The sequence below is a fragment of the Sorex fumeus genome, unplaced genomic scaffold (assembly GCF_029834395.1).
Source record: "Sorex fumeus unplaced genomic scaffold, SorFum_2.1 ptg000037l, whole genome shotgun sequence".
Classification (NCBI taxonomy): domain Eukaryota; kingdom Metazoa; phylum Chordata; class Mammalia; order Eulipotyphla; family Soricidae; genus Sorex; species Sorex fumeus.
Window position 1 is genome coordinate 73,929,670 of NW_026606094.1, and position 24,143 is coordinate 73,953,812.

Sequence of the window (24,143 nt, forward strand, 5' to 3'; positions counted from 1 at the left end):
ATAATATATTAGTATCTCTAAAACTTTATGGGAAGCAGGTGTTCTTATGGAACATAAGCCAAATCAAAAAAGGTGATATGAAATACTGTGAGGGTTTTTTTTTTGCCTAGAAACAATGATAGTAATGCAATCACATGGCCCACAAATGAAGTTATGATAAGCCTTGTCTTGTTAAAGTAATGAATTTATATCACGGTCACGGTCCTCCCGTTGTTCATCAATTTGCTTGAGCGGGCCCAGTAATGTCTCCATCATGAGACTTGTTGTTACTGTGTTTGGCATATCGAATATGTGACGGGTAGCTTGCCAGGCTCTGCCGTGTGGGCGAGATACTCTCGGTAGCTTGCCAGGCTCTCTGAGAGGGGTGGAGGAATCGAACTTGGGTCAGCCATGTTGGCCGCTTGTAAGGCAAACACCCTACCGCTCTGCTATTGCTCCAGCCCATGAATTTATATATCTATCTATAATTTATATTCCTTACTTTCATTTCATTTGTCACTGAAGGTTAACACTGCAGTTCATTGGCAAGCAATTTATTTCAGAGTGAAACTTAATCTAATAAAACACAATAAAAACTGTGAATGTAAAAAATTTCCCACGAATAGAAGGAAATCTGTTATGCCCTCAGGTATTAAGCATAGTTCATACCTGAACTATAATACAGTTCTTGTATGCACTGTAGCACTGTCCTTCCGTTGTTCATCGATTTGCTCATGCGGATACCAATAACATCTCCATTGTGAATATAAATTATGATAGCTTTCTACATAGCTATAGTACACTTGTATGGAGTCATTCACTTTCAATATCAGAAATCACTTGAGAAGAGAAGGTTAATATTATCCTTGCAAGTTGAAAAGATGCGATTAAGTTTATTTTCAATTAACTTTAAACAAAAGATTAGACAATAGGGGTAGAGCACCTGAACGGCTTTAAAAGCAGATCATCTGAGGCTTCCCAGAAGAACAATAAATTCCGAGCAGTAATTGGCCTGGCCCAAGAGTTCCCAGCTACCCTTCCTTCAAGCATTCCCTGCAGATTTCCTTGCCCTAAGCACAGCATTGAAGATGCCTCTTCCTAGCATGTCTCTTTCAACATCTATATCCTGGCCACACTACTCTTCCAACTGAGTCTTGATTGATATAATTACTCGAGCAGTCTTACATGGCAGAGCTGTAATGATTCTGCTCAAGAAAGACACAATGTTTTCAAGCAATCAAACATCTAAAATTATTGCCATAAGCTTAATGAAAAAATATTATTTGAAATCAGAGCAGCACACATGTAAGTGTTTTTTAAAATAAAGACCACAAACTCTTGTTCATTTTAAAACATAAGTATTGCACTAAATATTCAGAATATTTTGATTTGGCATACAGATGTAATTCAATTTAAGTAAAACTTTAAAGTAAAATAAAATTTACTTTGATAGAAGGAAATACTAGTTGTATCATGAATTGATCAAAAAATCATTTTAAAAGTTTCTAAAATAAATTTCAATTCTTGAGTAGTTAAAATAATTTTCAAAGCACAAATAATTTTTTTCAAATGGCTTGTCTCTGAAACAGGGAGCTTATTCCTGTAAAAGGGTAGGATGCTTTCAAAGAGATTTTGTTTTTTGTTATTGGTTTTTGTTTTCTGTATCTGGGGCACATCTCAAGACTTACTCCTGGCTTAGGGATCACTCCTGATGGGACCTGGGCGACCCTATGGGGTATCACGGTATCAAACTCCAGGGGGCTGTATGCAAGTCAAGTGTCCTGCCCACACACTATACTACCTCTCCACTCCACACAGGGATATTCTTTAATACAGCAGAGTTAGTCGGTTAACTGGCTAACACACACAGGATCACAGAAAATAATCCCTGAAGAAAATGTGTTTTATAGATTTTGCCCATATAACTAGACTTGATTTTAATTTGATGGTCCTAATGGCTAGATGGTGGCCCCATTCTAACCTTCTTCCCTTTCCTATCATTTGACTCCTAGTCTGGTACCACGGACCCCACTGGACATACTAAGCTAATATCTCCAGTTAAGCTAATATCCTGGGAACCCTTGGGAACATATGCCCCCCAGTTGAGAAACACTGATGTACTGATATCAGATTTAAAGATGTGACTTCGGACAAGTATGGGAACAGTTTGGAAAGGTGGGGAAGAAAGTAGAATCTGAGACTCAAAGGTAACCTGAGAGATCCAATCAAATTTGTGATTTGGAGTCTCAGATCAAATGAAAAAAGTATGCAGTAATTTCAAGAGATGACAATGTGTAAAGGATGAAATACCACGTCCTTACATAGGACAAATGCTAATTTTCCAATTCTAGCCTCATAAAATTGATTCAGTTCAGGGTTTGGAATAGCATTTGTGTGTTGATTTTGCATCTCTATTCTTGAGTATAAGAACAAAGCTTTTCAAAAGAACCTGCTCAGTCCACTTCATTAATCTCCCCATACCTTCCGCCTCCATTTCACAGTTTTATGCCAGTTAAATCTACAACAATTCTATTTTCAAACTGGTAATTATCTTCATTCCTTCTTACTGACACTCCATACAGATAGTCTGAGTTAGATCCAAGGCAAAGGAGAGAAAAAGTCTATACCAGCTAAAATAAAACCACATTAATATAAATCATATTGGCTCAAAGTCACTCAGATTATTTTTAAACAACTTCAATCTGATTTACAGGTCAGATTCAAAAAGTTGGTTCTATAAAAAGTAGGAACCAGTTACAAAAATATTCCTAAAATTAAGCTATCTACAAAAAGGCAAAAGTTAAAATATTAATTAAAATAGTTTGTTTTTAAGCCAAATACAGAAGTGCCTAGAGCTTATACCTGGCTCTGTGCTCAGGGATGAATCCTCATGAAGCTTGGAGGACCAGGTATAATACCAAGGCTCAAAGCTGGGTAGGTTACATGCAAGGACAGTGTCCTGGCCCAAAACATAGTTTATTTTAAAAAGGGTAGAGATTGTATTTGGAAAACCTATCACAAAAAAGGGCAAATTATAACAGTTTGAATTCTATGTATAATAAGCAGTGACTAAAAAGGAAAAATTTGTGATGGAGGGGTTCAGAAAACAACTTAGCAATTCTACATCCAACTTGATCCAGGCACATTCAAATGTCAGTATATACTTTGCTTTTTCTATTTGTGTATTTAACATGAATGTTCACACTTAGCTATAAAAACAAGAGGAATCTACTGAATGCAGCTAGCAGACCTGCTAGCACTCACTTTATCTGTAGTCAACTCCTCAAATATCTGTCATCAAAACAAGGATGTTTGCATTAAGCAAGTTGCTATCCTTACCCCTCAATTTTCAATTGCCTTTCTTCAATCATACATAAACCCTAGAATATGTGCAGCTGAAAAAAAAATATTGCAATGTCTGGCAGTTAATACATTTTGCCTAAATTTTATTGTTGGTATTATTATTACTGCTATTGTCGACTGCCCCAGTGAACTGAAGTAACCCTAATGACAAAGATTGTATCTAAAAGGTGATTTGTAGCTCTTTTCTTACTCAGAGCTTAAAATGAGACTCCTTTTCCTTTCCATAGATAGAAACAACATCACTACTATTCATCACCTACAAGCAAATACAAGCAAAAAATAAACAGTATTGGTAGGCATAGTTCTCTCTTTACAAAAGAAAAATAAGTTTTGTCAGGATTACTGCTCTAGGATCTCAAAGATTAAAGAAAAATATTTTCGTAGTCATCAATTTCATCTGAAAGTTTCTGAGATACCAGCAAGATGTTAAGACCTTCTAAGAATGCAATCATCACACTTGGATATTGCTCGTAGAAGTAAATTAATGTCAACCTAAATATACGTGAGTCAGACCTATGAGTCTCAAGCATTATGATTCTTTATGCGGAAAAAACACAAGCCTTTATAGAGTCAATTTAGTTCTCTGATTCTGAAAATAAGCCTTCTGAAGAGACAGTTTATTTAATGACATTAATCACCTTGATATTGAGTTTGAATAGGCTACCTTTTCATATGGCAAAGAAATGAAATCCCATCTCTACCAAGAACCATGAAAAACCAGAGTCAATCAATAACATTATTTTACTTGAAAATCATAATATCAAACTTGAAGTAAAGACACGAAAAGCTATTAATCCACTCTTCATAATTCTGTTTCTTTCAAGTAACTTCTGCTCTTCAATATCTAATACTCTTTCAACATGATAGTTGATAATCAACTTGCCTATTTAATAGTTGATAATAGTTGATAGCGCCCCCGCCCTAAGGAGTGACCCCGACTGCCTTTTTCTTTAAGTCTGTCCCTGGGTTGCCACCTGGACCTTGCAATAGTGAGAGGTCAGTTGCAGGGGGTGCGAGTGCAGGCGAGCACGAGTACGTGCTTGTCACTGTGTCATGTCACCATATCACTCTCCTCCCACCTGGGGACAGTGCGTCACATGATGCATCACCATTGTCTGCAGTTTCTGTAGTGCCCAAGGATCAGCAGGAGGCTCCGTAGAAACCCCCCAAGAGCCAGTATCCAGGGATCGCCCAGTCAGGGAGAGATGAAGCATAGAGGATTTTTTGTAATTGAAGATGAGTCTAAATTCCTCACCCTTATAGTACTGATGTCACTGGAAGCTTGTCTCATGCTACGTGGATTGCTTCCTTCTTGGCTGCACTTCTGCGGCCACCAAAACTCCACAACAGCTGACGGTCGTCTAGTGAGGGTGGGATTCCATGTGTGGGGTGCTTTGCAGCTAGTCCTTAGGAAGCTCGGCTCTTCACTCGCAACCTGTCTGAATGCAAGGTTCCGTCTCAATGGAAAACCAGCAGGACCATACTACTGTTCAAGAAGGGAGACATCCATGACATTGGCAACTATCGCCCGATCTGCCTATTGTCTGTCATCTACAAGTTGTTCACTCGAGTCATCCTGAATAGGATTGGCAGAACACTAGATGAAGGACAACCATGTGAGCAAGCAGGGTTCCGCAAAGGATTCAGCACCATCGACCATATCCACACGATAACCAAGCTCATTGAGGCTTCTCGGGAGTTCAAGATGCCGCTCTGCTTAACGTTCATTGATTTAAAGAAGGCCTTTGATTCTGTTGAGACGGAAGCGGTCATTGAAGCCCTAGCCAATCAGGGCATTCAAGCCCAATACATCAGGATCCTCCGTGAGCTGTATTGCGGATTTACTACCAGGATCTCACCATTCTACAAAGAAGTGATTGTTGATGTCAAGAGAGGGGTGCGGCAGGGTTATACCATTTCACCGAAACTCTTCAGTGCCACCCTCAAGAACATCATGCGACGACTGGAATGGGAAGAAATGGGAGTGAAGATAGATGGTCGGCAACTACACCACCTCCGCTTTGCTGATGACATTGTTTTAATAACACCAAACATCAGCCAAGCGGCACAAATGCTGGCCGACTTTGACCGTGAGTGTGGAAAGGTAGGACTACAGCTGAATCTTACGAAGACAATGTTTATGAGAAACAGCCTTGTTCCTGACGCCCCATTCGCTCTCAATGGAACGACCATCTCCGAATGCAACAGCTATGTGTACCTAGGTCGAGAGGTCAACATGACAAATGACCTGGCACCTGAGCTGCGCAGGAGGAAGAGAGCGGCTTGGAACGCCTTCAAGAACGTCGAAGAAATAGCTAAGAGAACGAAGAACCTCCGGCTCCGGGCACATCTCTTTGATTCCACTGTTCTTCCTGCAGTAACATATGCCTCAGAGACCTGGGCCCTACGCAAACAAGATGAGAACGCCATTCAGGTCTCCCAAAGAAGAATAGAAAGAGCTATGCTTGGAATATCACGTTTCACTCAAATGAGAGAACGAATCTGGAGTTGTGACATCCATCGACGATCAAGGATCAGGGACGCTGTCTCATTTGCCAAGGTGTCGAAAATCAGATGGGCTGGTCACGGAATGAGATTTAAAGACGATCGTTGGACTAGAGCTGTTACTGATTGGATTCCACGGGATGTCAAAAGACCGCGTGGCCGCCCACCTACCAGATGGTCAGACTTCTTTGTCAAGATCATGAACGATCGTTTTGAGGCCCTCCATGTTCCCGGAGCAAAGAGATGCCATTGGGCTACACTAGCACGCGACAGGGACAAATGGAGACGTTACTGGCACCCGCTCGAGCAAATCGACGACTAACGGGAAGTTAAGTGATTAAGTGAAGTGAATAGTTGATAATGTCACTGTCATTGTCACTGTCCTCCCATTGTTCATTGATTTGCTTGAGTGGGCCTGGTAACATCACCATCGTAAAACTTGTTGTTACTGTGTTTGGCATATTGAATATGTCACGGGAAGCTTGCCAGGCTTTGCCGGTGGTCAAGATACTATCAATAGCTTGCCGAACTCTCCGAGAGGGGTGGAGGAATCAAACCCGGGCCCTACCGCTGTGCTATCGCTCATTACTCTGAGAAAGTCTCTGTTATGAATGTTATTATTGAATAGTTTATATTTGTTGTTACTGTGTTTGGCGTATCGAATACGTCACGGGGAGCTTGGCAGGCTCTGCCGTGCAGGTGAGATACTCTGGGTAGCTTGCCGGGCTCTCCGAGAGGGACGGAGGAATCGAACTCGGGTTTGGCCATGTTGTCTGCTTGTAAGGCAAATGCCCTACCGCTGTGCTATCGCTCCGGTAGGGCGTTTGCCTTGCACGCAGACAACATGGCCGACCGGAGTTCGACTCCTCCACCCCTCTTGGAGAGCCCGGCAAGCTACCCAGAGTATCTCGCCCGCACGGCAGAGCCTGGCAAGCTCCCCGTGACGTATTCGATACGCCAAACACATTAACAACGATGGAGATGTTACTGGGCCCACTCGAAAAAATCGATGAACAATGGGAGGACCGTGATACCATGACCGGGAGTTTATATTTTAAATCAGCACCTTAATTTAAACCCTGTGGAAATAATATTATAAAAAATAATATTGAATACTATATACAATCCATGGGCTGGAGCAATTGCATAGCAAGTAGGGTGTTTGCTTTGCAGGCGGCCAACCCAGGTTTGATTCCTCTGCCCCTCTCAGAGAGCCCAGCAAGTTACTCAAGAGTATTCCGCCTGCACAGCAGAGCCTGGAAAGCTCCCCGTGACGTATTCGATATGCCAAAAATAGTAACAAGTCTCATAACGGAGATGTTACTGGTGCCTGCTTGAGCAAATCGATGAACAACAAGAGAACAGTGCTACAGTGCATATACAATCCATATATTACAAATCAAAGATGTTTAGGACTAAACACTTTTCCAATATTAAGTTCAGGAAATTAACAAAAGTTTATGGTGATCAGACCTTCTTAATTAGAACAAGTATTCACTTATTGGTTTATTGAATCAAGGAGATCTATAAATATTTTTGTTTTACAGGATTTTTTTTCTACAATGCCAAATGTCACTTAATCACTTAACTTCCTGTTAGTCGTCGATTTGCTCGAGCGGGCACCAGTAACGTCTCCATTTGTCCCTGTCGCATGCTAGTGTAGCCCAATGGCATCTGTTCGCTCCGGGAACATGAAGGGCCTCAAACCGATCGTTCATGATCTTGACGAAGAAGTCTGACCATCTGGTAGGTGGGCGGCCACACGGTCTTTTGACATCCCGTGGAATCCAGTCGGTAACAGCTCTAGTCCAGCGGTCGTCTTTAAATCTCATTCCGTGACCAGCCCATCTGATTTTCGACACCTTGGCAAATGAGACAGCGTCCCTGATTCTTGATCGTCAACGGATGTCAGAACTCCGGATTCTTTCTCTCATTTGAGTGAAACGTGATATTCCAAGCATAGCTCTTTCTATTCTTCTTTGGGAGACCTGAATAGTGTTCTCATCTTGTTTGCGTAGGGCCCAGGTCTCTGTGGCATATGTTAATGCAGGAAGAACAGTGGAATCAAAGAGATGTGCCCGGAGCCGGAGGTTCTTCGTCCTCTTAGCTATTTCTTCGACGTTCTTGAAGGCGTTCCAAGCTGCTCTCTTCCTCCTGCGCAGCTTGGGTGCCAGGTCATTTGTCATGTTGACCTCTTGACCTAGGTACACATAGCTCTTGCATTCGGAGATGGTCATTCCGTTGAGAGCGAATGGGGCGTCAGGAACGAGGCTGTTTCTCACAAACATTGTCTTCGTAAGATTCGGCTGTAGTCCTACCTTTCCACACTCACGGTCAAAGTCGGCCAGCATTTGTGCCGCTTGACTGATGTTTGGTGTTATTAAAACAATGTCATCAGCAAAGCGGAGGTGGTGTCGTTGCCAAGCATCTATCTTCACTCACATTCCTTCCCATTCCAGTTGTCGCATGATGTTCTCGAGGGTGGCACTGAAGAGTATCGGTGAAATGATATCACCCGGCCGAACCCCTCTCTTGACATCAACGATCACTTCTTTGTAGAATGGTGAGATCCTGGTAGTGAATCCGCAATACAGCTCACGGAGGATCCTGATGTATTGGGCTTGAATGCCCTGATTGGCTAGGGCTTCAATGACCGCTTCCATCTCAACAGAATCAAAGGCCTTCTTTAAATCAATGAACGTTAAACAGAGCGGTATCTTGAACTCCCGAGAAACCTCAATGAGCTTGGTTATCGTGTGGATATGGTCGATGGTGCTGAATCCTTTGCGGAATCCTGCTTGCTCGCATGGTTGTCCTTCATCTAGTGTTCTGCCAATCCTATTTGCATTCAGACAGGTAGCGAGTGAAGAGCCGAGCCAGTGTATTGTTGAGTACTGACAGCAGGTTCTTCAGGTGTTCAGGTCTGACCTTGTCTGGGCCGGGTGCTGTTTGTTTCTTTACCGACAAAATGGCGTGTCGGATTTCAGAAGGGAGAACGTTGGGAACGATATATCCGTCCTGTGGAATTTGGTATGTCGGCAAGTGGACATGGCTATCAAAGAGATTTGAGTAGAAGTCATGGATAATCTTCTCCATTACCATTCTGGAGGATGTGATGGATCCATCAGGACGTCGGAGGGCAGTCATCTTGGTCTTATAGTTGGCGAAGGACAGGCGGGCGTTATGAATACTTTTCCCGGCTTCTGCCGCATCTACCAGTACTTCTGCTCTTCTCTCTTTGAGGTCTTCCTTGATCGCATCTCTGCACTGCTTTGCGAGCTCGGACGTTAGCTTGCGGTTGCCTGAGGCATGCGCCAATCCACGCTGGCGAATTAGCTCAATTCCAAATGTCATTTACATATTTCTCTGACTCCCTCACCTCACTTCTAAGTTCAGTGTTTGGAATTCAATTAAACAAGACAAAGGCATTTAATACACACATTCATATGGCATGCATATTATTAATATTTATAAGAAAATTGGAATCAAGAGAGGCTAATAAATAATTTGCCATAGTGGCACAGCTGATAATTGGCATAACTATAATTTGAATTCTGTCACTCTCCAGAGTTTATGACTTCTTTATTATACTACCGAAAACATATGTATAAAATTCCATAGTCAGAAGAATGAAAAGGGAGTCTGAATTCATGACATTTAACTTTTCTTTAAATAGGTCTTGTGTGATGTCCTTGGCTCCTTTTAGAAATACATCAGAGTAGTTTGAATAGACTCTATTTTAACAATCTTAGGGAAATTCTCTGGAAACAACAAGAGAATGGAATGCTTAGTACATAAAATCTCATTGCCTCAAGCAAGAACACTCTCCAAAATTAGAGCCAGATTTTGCTTATAATTTAATTGCTTTTCTCTATCATTTGCATAGTGATACAGCACTTACAGAGATTTAATTCTGAATTTATATTCCAGAAATGTCAATCTGGAGGCTGTGATCCTGCTAACTTTTCTATAGGTCTACTTCTCTGAATACTTATAAATGGTTATTTTCTTTAAGCAGCATATTTGAGAAATGTATTCTAGAAGCTTTCTTCTAAACAGAGGCTGTCACAAAACTTTCATCACCTATATTTCTCTTATAGTTAACCAAATTAAATTTGGATATTTGAGGCAGGTTAAGATACTATAAAGAGAAAAAAAGATACTACAAAGAGATTTGGGTGGACAAAATGTATGAACTGCATCCTATTTATGGGACATTTTTTTACAATTGTATAGACTGATGGGTTATGCTTGGAGAAACAGTTGAAGAAACAAAATGATTCACTCAGTGGTTTATAAGCAAAAGAGAAAAATGGATGTTAATCTTTAACATAAAGTGCAGAGTAAGACTTTAATAGACAACACAATTTACAGTGAATGGCAAAATGAGCCCACTGTCCTACTCTGGAAATCCCTGTCCTTCTTTCATTTGAAGTTTCTTTATAAACAAACTTTGCTCTCAGGGTCTGATAATAGAGTGGGGAGGGCACTTGCCTAACATGTGGCTGACCCAGGTTCAATCCCCGGTACCACATATGCTCCCCTAAACCTGCCAGAGTGATACCTGAGCACAGAACCAGAGTAGGCCTTGAGCATAGCTGGGTGCAAAACTAAATATAAAATAAAGACTTTTCTGTCAACTGGTACAAAAAATGTACATTTGAGAAGCTATGACTAAATGTAGACCTTTGACTATGCTGAATCAACTTGGGTAGGTATGTGTGTGTGAGGGGTGGGGGTTGGGGGACACGAAGGGGCTAGTATTTGCAGCAACTGATGCTGAAGTTCAATAAAGAGTTCCCAAACAGAAGGAGCCTATGGAGAATTTAAGTATGAGCCTTCAAAGTTGTCATTCCACTGGCAGCTGCTCTGAATTGCGCTTCTGATTTCAGATGAGTTGATTTTTACCTGGGCTGCATTCAGCAGCATCTGAAGGACTTTTGTTTTTAATTTTTTTTATTATTTTTAAAAAAAATTTTAATGAATCACCATTTGCTACAGTTACAGACTTACAAACTTTTGTGCTTACATTTCAGTCATACAATGATCGAATACCCATCCCTCCACCAATGCCCATTCTCCACCACCACTGATCCCAGTATCCCTTCTACTAGCCCCTTTCCCGCCCCCTCCCTACCACCTCTGTGGCAGGCGCATTCCCTTTTAATCTCTCTCCTCTAGGGTGTTGTGGTTTGCAATTCAGGTATTAAGCAGCCATCATGTTCAGCCTATAGTCTACCTTCAGCACACATCTCCCTGGACTTTTAAAGACTGTAGATTCCTAGATCCCAGTCAAGAGTAGTTAAATCCAAGTATGTGGGAATGGGAAGCAGGTAGGTTAAAGGCCCACAAACACCAGTATTTTTCAAATCTCTTGCAGAATTCTCTGAAGTCAAAATAGATCAACAGCTCAGAATTTGGGGTGCACAGCAGCCCAGAATTTCTCTTATAACTGCTAATAATTCTCTCCCAAATAACGCAGAAGAGGTAAACTGATAAATGGCTCTTCGCTTATGACTAGCTGAAATATTTTATGTCCACTCCATGCCTGTGCTCCAGAGAAAGCTTGCAAAGAACATACACATTGAATAGTGAAAACATTTTAAGATATGCGATGTGGATTCTGGCCATTTCAGGTTGCCCCCCTCTCCACCTGCCCCAACTCAACCCAATGCCATACCTGAGTATCCGAAAGCAGCAAGTGGAATTAGCCCCAAATTCCTTTTTCTCTCACACAGTGCCCCATACTCTGTAACTCTGGTTTTATGTCAACAGTAAGCCGAGTTTTAAAATCCAAATATGAGGGTGTTTATCATCTTAACCATCACTGTTTTAGAGGACCTTTCACTGAAGGACAATAATATAGTTTTCAAAATATAGTCCCTACCCTCATCAGGTAACAGATCCATTTTTATTTCTAACGGACATACCATTAAGCTGACAACCATTATCCATTCCCTTAATGCAATCAGTTTTTTTAGTTCAACCTGCACACAAGGGGCTCTTGTTTCCTGTAGACAAATGACTGGTGCTAATAAGTCCTTTGCAGCATTTCACAATTTGATCAGTAAATCAAGAGAGTCACTAGCACCTGGTGACTGTAAACTTTTTCATATAAGGATAAAGGTACTAAGCTGTCTTATAAATTTTGATAGAACTCACCAGTAAACCCACCTGGACCAGAGCTTTTGTTCCTGGGCAGATTCATAATTACTATTTTGATTTGCTTGCTCTGATTGGCCTGGTCAGGTTTTCTATATATTCCTCACTCAGTTTTGTGAGATTACATGATTCTAGGAATCTGTCCATTTTCCAAAATTTTTTTTCAGTCCAACAGCATAAAGTTATTCATAGTAACCTCTCATGATAATTAGAATTTCTGTGTCTATTGTAATTTCTCCCCTTCATATCAAAACTGACTCACTGGAGCATTTTTTTCTCTTGTTTATTCTTTCAAAGAACCAGCTCCTGATTTCTCTGCAAAAAAAGATTTCTGCTTTTTTAAAACTTAGTCATGGAGAATGCAGGAATCGATCTCATCACCTCCCACATGCCAATCCAGTGCTCTGCCATCTCAGCTAATCCCTCACCCCTAACGCGATTGCTTTTTAAACATCTATATCATGATTTTTGCTGCAGTTTTTATATTTCCTTCATTCTACTAGTTTTTGGAATTCACTAGTTGTTTGCTCCTCAGACTGTTATTCATTAAGTATCTTCCATTCACTAATTATTCCCTCTTTAGGTGTTTAAGATATATGTTTAGGTTGTTGATTTGAGTCTTTTACTCCCTAATGTAGGTCTGTATTGCTATGAATTTCCCCTTAGCACAGCTTGTGCTGTGTCTCATAGATTTAGACAGAATGAAAAAAACTTTAGAATAATTTTTTTTCATTCAGTGCTTTAATATACCATCCCACACTTTTCTTGATTGCATGGTTTCTTAAGAGAGATCTGTCGTAATTTTATGTTATTTCCTTTGTATTTGAGGTTTTTCATCTCTCTTGATGCTTTAATCAGTCTCTCTTGCTCTCTCTTTTTGGTTCTTGGCATTTTTTTCTTGAATTTATTTGCCTGGCGTTCTTGGGATAGCCTGATTCTGAATAAGCGTTCTTTCAGACACTGGGTTGGTTTTATTATCTCTTCACCAGCTGTTCTTTCCTTTTTCTCTTTTCTGCTGCTTCTGGTGCTCTCATAATTCAGACTATTCCTCTTGCTGTTATCCATTAAGTATCTTCCATTCTCTTTCATTCTTTTTTTTAAATGTACAAATTTTGCTGTTTATTCATCCTTTGATTAGGCTGATTGAACTGGGCATGAACTCCACCCTATTTTTTTTCTTTTTTATAAATTTATTTATTGAATCACCAAGAGAGCAGTTACAAAGCTTTCGGGTTTAAGTCTCAGTCATACAATGATGAAACACCCATCCCTTCACCAGTGCCCATTTTCTGCCACCAAAAACTCCATCATACCCCCCATCCCACACCCTCCCCCTACCTGTGGGGCAGATGATTTCTCCATTATTCTCTCTCTAATTTGATTACATTCAATATTTCAACACCAGACCGACCATTATTATTTGGGATTTTACCCCAACACTCAGGTCTGCTGAGAAGGCAACCGTAGAAAATTTGTTTTCTATTGCTGGTTATGAATAACATATGATGTTGCGCAGCCTCAGTAGTGGCCACGTGATTTTGGAATGCCAAAATTTTAACAATTAAATCTGGAGGCATTTCTGCCAAAACCTGCGGGGTTCCGAGATTTGTTCCTGAGTCTCTGGGATCATGACCATTAAGCAGTTTGATCAAGAACCAGAGAAGTCTTTCCTCCAATAATATAGCTGATCCAGAGGTGGTTTGTGGGTGCGTCTCCTACATACCTAACTTTTGGCTATTTACTTTCTTGGTAAACTTAACCCAAAGTTGTTGGAGTCTGGCCAAAGGCAAAGCAGCAATTTGGGGGTATCTAGAAGTCTGAAGGCACCATCAGGCTGCTGATGCACTCATCTCACAGGTATAGATTGACCTGCTGGCGGCACCATACCCCATTCTTCCATTCTTTTATTTCTCTTTTGTCACTTCCTTACTCTTAGTGACTTTTATTTTGTTCTCAAGTTCTCTGATAAAGCTCTTTGCATTCAGAATTTTGTTGCTGTGCTTGCTATTGTATTCTTTAGTTCCTTCGATACCATTTGTATCGATTCTTTCATACCCTGAATCAATTCTTCTTTAGGTTGATTGGATTTCTCTGCTCCAGTCATTGTTTAATTTCCACTTGCATTGCATAGTGTGCAGATTTGAGGTCGCTGAACTTGGGGACTTGCCTAGACTTCTGACCCTATCTCTCAGTGCAGCTGCATGTCTTTGTTATTCCATTGTTCTTAGAGTTTTGTGGGTGCTGACAGTGAAGCTTTAGATTCCTGTTTATCAGAGTACACTTGATTCATTTACATGAATCAGGCTACCCATTTGTGCTGTTCTACTTCCATTACAATGAAATAGGATTTTAGCAGGATAGGCATTTGTAGATCTAGTTCCACCATTTCAGTTGCCAGTACTTTTATTGGGTTACTCTGGTACTGAATTAAGACCTTGTAGTTTCCCTCTAGTCCTTAAGACTGTGAGAAGTGAGAGGAGTACAGCTGTTGGTACCAGATGTAGGCACGGCCCCTGGAGCGGGGAGGGAGATATCCCTGGGGCAAGCGAAAGGGGCAGGTTCCCACATCAGCACACCTAGACTGGGAGAATTTTAAATTGGCAGCAGCTGGCACAAGTTCCAACAGCTTGGTGGTGGTTAGACATAGGCACTGAAAATGAAGTTATTTTTAAAGAACCACACATTTTCATAAATGGTGTTCAAAAATATTAAACCTTAAGACAGTATTTTTCCTTCATTTTTATGTTTTAGGATATACTTGGCCATTGTTTAGGGCTCATTCTTGGCTCTGGGTTACAGGGATCACTCCTGGCAGAGCTTGAGGGAGGAACCACATATAGTTATTCAACCTTGATTGGCTTCATACAGCTTATCCACTGCACTCCAGCCCCTGGACAATAAATTTGTTAGTAAATTAAGTGTTCATGATGACTGAGGGTTTGGCAAACATAGTTAATCTGCCAGTAGCTCTAACTCTGTGCCCACTATGTGTCCTCTAAAACATTCCTCTTCCTTGTCTACCCTGCCCATTTCTGAACAAGATGATCCTTCCCCAGGAATTGTCTGTGATATAAAAAACAATGATATTTCTTTCTACACATTGCAATTTAGAAGCAGAATGCTGTGCTCTCTATTTGTGTTGAATGAGTAGAATCCATGACAATTAGGCAACACACATCCCTGTTTTGGCTCACATGCTCACAAACAGCCTGACATTCATATATATTCCAATGGTGTGTCCTCTACTTTTCAATGAGTAATTCGCTTGTCTATGACATAAAATACTTTCCTTTTAGAGACTTATGCTAATGTTCAAGCCTATATATGCCATTACTAAGAGAATTATATTAATTAAAGCATGTGAGATGTCCTAACTTGAATTCCAACAAAATGCTGTCACTCAGTATGTGCATGCAAACTGAGTATGCAAGTTTAACTCCAAACTATGAACATTTTAGGAAAGGGACCTCTAACGATAGCCATGTTAAAAACTGAAAATTCTGTTCGCTAGATGTTTTCCTCTTTGATTAGATAAGGCAGCACCTATATCCATGTATCAACACAGATTTTTTAATTTAGTGAAACCATTTAAAACATGGACAGCAGCAAATAATACTTTTCTTTTCTGAAGTAATGCTACAGTAAATGCTGACATTAAGGACAGTTTCAAGTTTATTTTCCAGAATTGAGGAGGCTTGCTTTTTAATACTGATTATCAATTTAGACAAAACCTAGAATCTAAATAAAAGGTTTTTATGCCTGATCATTACAAAAGGCCCATTATGTTAAACCAGTGCCTCACAGTTTGGGGATGATACCTTAATAAGTACAGAAACACCCAAAGAGTTAATCTTTCTTTTTAAAAGATATTAAGTTTCCACTTTCCACAGGGTAGATAGGAACGGGGATTTGTTCCAGTAAGGTGCTCCCTTCTGTGTCTCACCAAGAGACTCCATATCTCATTGCTTTACAGTACAGCAGTGCTAAGACACTCCAGATCTCCCTTGATGCCAGGAGTTTTACTCATCTCTACTGCGAGAATGACATCCATTTCAGTGATTCAATGCAACAATGGTAGAGAAAAGCGGTCACTCTGGACCAGCACTAGGTGCTGAAGGAAGATAAAGTGATATGCAAAAGATCCTGTGAGTGAAACTAACTCACCTTGCCTTAAAAGGTTGGGGGATATAAATGAAGAAAATAGTGTCTGCACAGAGGCAGGCAAGAGGGCAGGAGGGAAGCTGGGGGCACTGATGGAGAGAAGTGGATACTGGTGAAGGGATTGGTGTCAGAACACTGTATGTCTGAAACTCAAATACAAACAACTTTATAATCTGCTATTCACAGTGATTCAATAGCATTTTTTAAAATGTGCCTAGAGGAGTCAAATATTTATGCAACATATTTCTAAGACTCTTTAGTTCATTAACAAAATACCTACAAGAATAATAATATATTTAGCATATAATGATATAATAACTATGATCCCTTTTACTTATTCTATTGCTATCTTTCTCCAGATAACATGTTTTGCAGTGAGATTAGTTTGTGTTCATAGTACAACCACTTTAAAGCAGAAAATTTGTAACATAAAAAAATCTCCTGCAAATTCAATTAGTATAACAATAAAAAGTTTGGATGAGTTGATGTCAGTTGGGTTTATATAATAAAACTGTCTTACTTTAAAAGTTCATGTGAAATACTTGAAAGTATCAAATTTGTAGTACAAATGAGGAAGATTAATTTCTTTTTATGGCACTATTCTCTTAAAAGGCAGTATGTAACCTAAAATTTTCTGGAAAATCATTTGTAATGCTTGACATTCATGGACAGTCTTCTGTTTTTGGTAGTCACTATGGGCCAGAAAATTTTATAAAAAGCAAAGTATACCCACATATGATGCTCCCACACTTTGTTTGTGCCATTCCCAGTAGTACTCAGGAGTTACTCTTCGCTCTATACTATGGAATATGCTCCTGGCAGTGCTTGGGAGTACTTGGGGGACAGTATGGGATACTAGGGATGGAATCTAGGTTGGCTGTGTGCAAGGCTGTACACAGTGATAGTACCTGCTGTACTGTCACTGAGGCCCCATGCTCCCACATTTTAGTTGTGGTGTTTGCACTGGATCTCTGGCCAGCATCATAACCAAAATGTGAGCAAGCATCAAAACTAACAAATGTGACTGACCCTCAGAAAACAAAAGGGGATTAAAAACACTGGCAGCCAAGTCTGTGTGACCCTTAGTCATTACAACAAAGATAGGGAAAATAATTAATTACTAATCAGACAATATTTAAAGAAAGATCTGGAATACTGAATTTTCTTTCCAATAATATAAACATTAGATTTCAGAGGAAAATGGTAGAAAATATATCTAATTTTTTAATTCAGTAAAAGCACTGTATTTTTAAACTTAAAATTTTTATTTACAGAATGTGTGTGTGTGTGTGTGTGTGAGAGAGAGAGAGAGAGAGAGAGAGAGAGAGAAGTTAATGGACAGTCTTATTAAATAACCATCCTTTCCTTTATGGCAACAGCAAGTTCAAATGTCTTCTTCATAAGAGTCAATGCATAAAGCTATCATCTATACATGGGTCCATAAACTAAAATGTCAAGATAATGGTGAATTGAAGGCACCCCAGGAAGATAGAAAAAAGCAAATAATTTCATATATAGGCACAAAACTCTTTTGTTTAATTTAAATCAATGCACTTTTAAAGGTTTGACTGACAACCCTGAGCCCTGGGCATTTTGCATTAACAAATCAATTATTTCTGGTTGGCTCTTGCCCAAGGCCTGTACTCCACTCTATTACAGAACTTCCCTCTTACTGATTTCAGGGCACAAGTTCATTCTCCTCTCATTCTTGCTTTTCACACTTGAAGTTCATGTTTGTGAGAGGAAAACCTATAAATCAGCTCTGAGGACAAATGAAAGGCCAGCAATGCCAAGGTCAGAGAAAAGTTCCAATAAACAGGGGGACACATTTCAATTCATTATACAAAAGCTCCCACTGAGAGTCAGGACCCATTGTTATAACTCTATATGGGACTTAGTCTCTTGTCTTATGGTGTTTACAATCCAATTAGAAATAATAAAATGGATCACAGCAAGTCACAGAAGTAAAAAAATAATATATGGGAGGGTTGCAACAACTGGGTTTATAGATCTTTCACACTGTAACTGTCTGGTCGCTAAGGTCTCCTATTTACTGATCATGGTTGGGGGGGGGGCAATTACACAGAGCATGAGTTGGGGAGTTTTGTCACATTTTGTCAGCAAAGAGGGGCTTTGCTCTATTCCAATAGGGAGCATCAGAGATAATGCTTCCCTTCAGGTGATCCAGGCAGCAAATTAGGTTTAACCACTTGGCCTGATCGACTTCTACAGTGACCATTATGATATGACCTGACAGAGGATAGGTGTTTTCAAGCTTAAAACTCTATATATTTGTATTTCTGTTTTCAAAACAACCTAAGGACTGAATTACACACCGCTATTATACCTGACATATAGCTTTTATTTGTCTCATTAGACAATGGCCCAATGTTTAGGGATAGAAAATAAATTTCACCACATTCAAATTACACTGATGCTGATGAGACAAAGTGTAATCAGAAGGGACTGTTTCTGCCAAATGCTGATTGAAGTTTTAGTTTTCTTCTCAGAGATCTCAAAGACAAGGTCTACAGAGACAAAACTCAACACAGACCTTACCAACAGCACTTAAGTTCCATTTTATCCAAAAGAGAGGAAAAAAAGGCAAAAACATTTATTCCAAAATTATAAGTCAGGAGGGTGATCATAACAACCAAATATTTAGAGTTCCATGAATTGTATAAACTTAAACTTTTAATCAATGTATAAGAACTTCTCTGATTCAACAGGTGATATAAAATTAGGAACAAGGAATTAGAAAGCAAGTAGAAAGAAAAACTACATACATGAGGTTTATGGACTTCAGGTTTAATGAGGATACACAGAATATGTGCTGTAAACATTTGGTCTATAAATAAATAATTGAATTTTAAAATAAGCCACATATAGTAGCCTTGAAAGGCAATCTATTAAAAAAAATCTGATCAAATGACGCCCAGAATGAACAACTAAGAAAATACTCGTTCTGCCAGAACAATAGTACAGCACATATGGTACTTGCCTTGCATGCAGCTGACCTGGGTTCAATACCTGGTACTCATATTATCCCTGAAGTCCCATCTGGAGTGATCCCTAAGCACAGAGCCAGGAGGAAGCTCTGAGTGCTGCCAAGTATGGCCCAAATATGAAAAAAGGGCCAATTATTATATAGCTTATTAGATTAATTAAGTTAATATGGGGCTGGAGAGATAGTACATGAAGTAAGGAGCTGGCCTTGCATGCAGCCACCCTGAGTTCAATCACTGATATCTCATGTTTTCCCTGAGCACTGCCATGAGTGATCCCTAAGTGCAGACCCAGGAATAAGCCCTGAGCAGATGTGACCTGTAACAGGTGTGACCTCCCCCAAACAAAACAAAGTTTATGTAAATGTGTGCACATATAATGCCTATAATTTAACAGCAGCAACAAAAGCAAATAATTTGATCACAAAATAGATAGTTTTTTATCTCTCCTAAGAAGTTATAAAAATCATGAAAAAACAAATTAAAGATGCTCGATATCATCAAACATTAGAGAAATACAAACCAAAACCACAATGAGATACTGCCTAACATCTTTTAATAGAACTATTATCCCCCCAACCCCTCAAAAAGTTCAGATAACACTGTATTGGTAAGAATACAGTGAAATGGTAACCCTGTGCATACCATGGACTGTTATTCAGCCTTTACATGGAGGGGAATCCTGCTACAGACTATAGCACAGACAAACCGTAGGGATAGGATAGTTGTGCCAAGCAAAATAAACCAGCCTAAACAACAAATTAACTAATTCAACTCATATAAGGGGCTAAAAATGATCAAAGTCATTGAATCAGAAAGTACATGAATGATGGCTAGAAGGGGTCGGGAGAGGGTGAGCTGGGGGATTGATATTTGAAGGGGGAAAACTAAAAGCTTAGTTTTGCAAGTTGAAATACATCTGGACATCTGTTGACAACAATGCAAATAGTCTTAACACTATTGAATTATATGCATAATAATGATTAAGGTGATGACATTTATGTTAATATGGTTTTACTGCAATTAGAAATCTTTTTTAGGGCTGGAGAGATAGCACAGTGGGTAGGGTGTTTGCCTTGCATGCGGCCAACTCGGGTCGATTCTCAGCATCCCATATGGTCCCCTGAGCTCTGCCAGTAGTAATTCCTGAGTGCAAAGCCAGGAGTAACCCCTGAGCATTGCTGGGTGTGACCCAAAAAGAAAAAATATTTTTTAAAAGCATCCAGAATTACTTACTGTCCTATATGTGTATTCGCATTAGTTATATTCACCAGTATTTGCTATGGTTAATACAAAGCACTAAGAACCCAAGAACTTCAAATTTTATTCACTGTCACTGTCACTGTTCTCCCGTTGTTCATCGATTTGCTGGAGCGGGTCCAGTAACATTGTGAGACTTGCTACTGTGTTTGGCATATCGAATACATCACAGGTAGCTTGCCAGGCTTTGCCATGCAGGCGAGATACTCTTCGGTAGCCTGCTGGGCTCTCCTAGAGGGGCGGAGGAATCGAACTCGGGTAGGCCGTGGCAGCCACATTCAGTAAATTGTTGTGTTATGATGCTAATATGAGTCTCTCAGAGCTCCTATATTGATCAAATGACACAAAAATGCTTTGATACTATAACTATAAACATAGCTATTTCATGCTATGTTCAGTGAATTTGAGTTGATTTGATGCAATCAATAAACATGACTGATCTTTTTTAAAAAATCAACAAAGAATAAAATAAGGAACAAATACTTCATACCCTGAGAATCAGACAACTATCTGAGAAACAGGTATTGGTTCAGATAAATATGCAGAAAGGAGGTAGAAGCTATAGGAACTTCCTTTTTGCATTAACCTTGGAAGACAACAGTTTCACGTGCTGGAGAAAGGAGGAAAAGAACAACTCATCCCATAGCAGCCTGAGATGCCCATCCAGGTCGGCTGTGTGACACTGACTCCAGCTGAAGAATGCGTGGGCATCATCTTTCAGAACTCAAGATGAAAATCATTAACTGCATTGTGTTTTGTGTCACTAAGAATCATTAACGCCCTCCAAATTTCTGCAGGAAAAGTATCAGTTTCAGGGTTTCACCTTCCAACTTATGCCCTCAAACCAGCCTTTCATCATAACTCAATTCCCTCATGCTGCCTGCATTTGCCCGAGAAAAAAAAAGGATACATTTTTTTTAAAGTTCTGACCTTTCATTGTTTACAAACCTGGAAGAATGATGTCAGTGCCATTTTGATCCCCCAGAGAAAAAAAAACTCTAGAAAAATCATGAATTGAAATAGATTCAACAGGTACAGAAATGGATATATTGTCTCCTAGGTTAAAAAAAATGATTCCAAAGGAGTAAGCAGTAATACAAAATAATAGAAGAACTTGAGGGCCAAAATAAGCACAAAAGCACTCTTCTTGGAAGCCACTCATTTTGAGAATCAAGCGATAGTTACTGTCTAGAGGCTATAATACGAAAGCATAACTGTGTCTGGGTAAAATTTATCATAACGTTTGGTTGCTATGCTTAGGACATGTTTAAAAGTGAAAAGTCAACAAGATTTGTATTGTACTCATTTCAATTTCATATCACACAGCTATCTTCATGTGCAATAACATAGATTTCTTCATTCTGTAAGGGAATTTTTTTTGCTGCTAAGTCTAACAATCTTGTGCCTGTCAACTAAGATGTTTTCAGAAAAAAATATTACCATAGACTTTTGCTATTGTGGATAAACAAAAAATGTACAATCTTAGTATGTACAACTTGGTGAATCTGGAATTTGCACACACACATGAATCTGTGTTTCACTTAAACAGCTACATAAAATAAATGCTCATATAGGGGTCAGAGCAATAGTACAGAAGGCAGGGTGTTTGCCGTGTATACAACCAACCTGGCTTCCATCCCTGGCATTCCATATGGTCCCCACTGTCAGGAATGATCTCTGAGCGCAGAGCCAGGAATAAGCCTTAAGCACCACCAGGTGTGGCCCCAAAACAAAAAAAATAGGTAAATGAAAGAATAGGACTGTGCAGACTATTTATTATAGTAGCAAAGCGTCAATGATGCTTAAAAACAGAATTAGCTGTACCTGGTGAAGGGCAAACAGCTGTAGGCACTGAGGGGGAACAAACTCTAACCCCAGTGTAAAAGAAATTCCTCATGAAAGCATGCAAAGTATCGTCCCTAGAAAAACACTGGTTAGACTACTCCCAGAAAAGTAGTCTGGTGCTTTGGCAGTTTAGAAATATTTAAGTTTCAGGGTGCAGGGCGGAAAACACCACTGACAGGTGTTTATTTTACATTTCGTTTATATTCACATTCTCTTCTGTCACCTCTCATGTCAGCAATACAAAGAGCCATCTGCCTATGACCTGTCTCCCAACATCAAAAGCATATTTTGATCTAGCCCACTGAGGCTCAGAACAGATTTGTTTTCTCCCCCGTTGGCACTGCTCACCATTAGAAGCCCTGATGAGTGAACAGAAAGAAAGTGCAGAGATTAAGGAACATGCCATGCATAAAGCCAATCCAGGTCCAATCCCTAGAACTTCATAATTCCGTAAGCACCACATCCTTGGGCTGTTACACTGCACTGAATGTCACCAGGAGTGGCTCCTAGCACTGAGTACTGCTTCCCAAGCTAGTCAAAGATATGTTTTCTTTATTTGAAAGCATATTCTAGAGATTAACATTGATAAAAACTGCAGACTTTTTTTTTTATCAATGAACAGGTGGGAAAAACATTTTTTTTTGCACCCAATCCTTATTAATGTGGCCCCCTGCCTGGATGATGAATAATTTGACAACAGTAGGACTATGAAAGATGATAAATCCTGAATCTGAGTTCAGAACTTACCAACTTTTGAGGTGACAAAATATATTTATAAGCAGCACCATTCACCAAATTACACTGTATGAAACATTTTATGCCTGAAACCCAATCATGAGTAACTTTGTAATTTCACCGTGACTAAATAAAAAATTTTTTTCAAATGTGGTCAGAGAATTGAAACTTCTTGAAAAAAAATACAGGTGTCCAATAAGCACATAAAAAGATGCTCATCATCTTATTATTAGGAAAATACAAAGCAACAATGAAATATCACATGACAACTGTGAAAATGGCCTACTTCTTAACACAAGAAATAATAGTTGATGGCAATGTGGAGAAAAGGGAAGCTTTGTACACCACTGGTGGGATTGTACAATGTGGTTCTAGGGCATGGTGATTCTTCAAAAAATCAAAAATATAAATTCTGTAGGAATGAGCCAGTATCCCAGTCTGGGTTTATGAAGAGTTTAAAAAAAAAACACCACTTATTCCAAGACATATATGTAATTTCAGTCCATTATTTCTAAAAAGAGAAATAAAGCTTACAGTGAATGATATAAACTACCATTGGTGGTGAACACGATGCAACATATACAGATGCTTTTATAACATTGTACAATTGAAACCCATAAAATTTTATAACCTATGTTCAACAATATTTTTAAGAGTCCAAAGGAAAATGTTTTCCCTCTCAAGTATGATAAGTGTCACATTAAGCAATGGAGTCTTTGTTTTGTTGGGGAGTCACAGCTGGTGGTGCTCAGTACATCCCCCTGGCTTGGTGCTCAGGGATCACTCCTGGCAGAGCTCAGGGACCATCTGGGTGCCAAGGACCAAATGTAGGTCAGCCACATGCAAAGCAAGCCTTACCCATTGTGTGCAAGGCAAATGCCCCACCTATTGATCGCTCAGGCACCTAAACAGTGTTTTCTTATTCAAATATTCAAGGAAAATTACTGCACTCATGCCAGAGTCAAGCCAAGTAACAAGCAAGCATAGATTATATTTCCCCAGTCTCAATCATGTTTTCAGTGCTCACCATTTAATCCTAATGAATCTCCAACCACCATACATAGCACGAGCGATAGCACAGCGGGTAGGGCGTCTGCCTTGCATGCAGCCAACATGGCCGACCCGAGT

The 24,143-nt window shown here is 39.7% G+C and overlaps 1 protein-coding gene across 7 annotated transcripts in view; it reads right to left on the minus strand.

Moving 5' to 3' along the window:
• Nucleotides 1–24,143, minus strand: part of PDE1C (phosphodiesterase 1C) — a 661,768-nt gene that overhangs the window by 181,412 nt on the left and 456,213 nt on the right. The gene's annotated exons all lie outside the window — the stretch shown is intronic.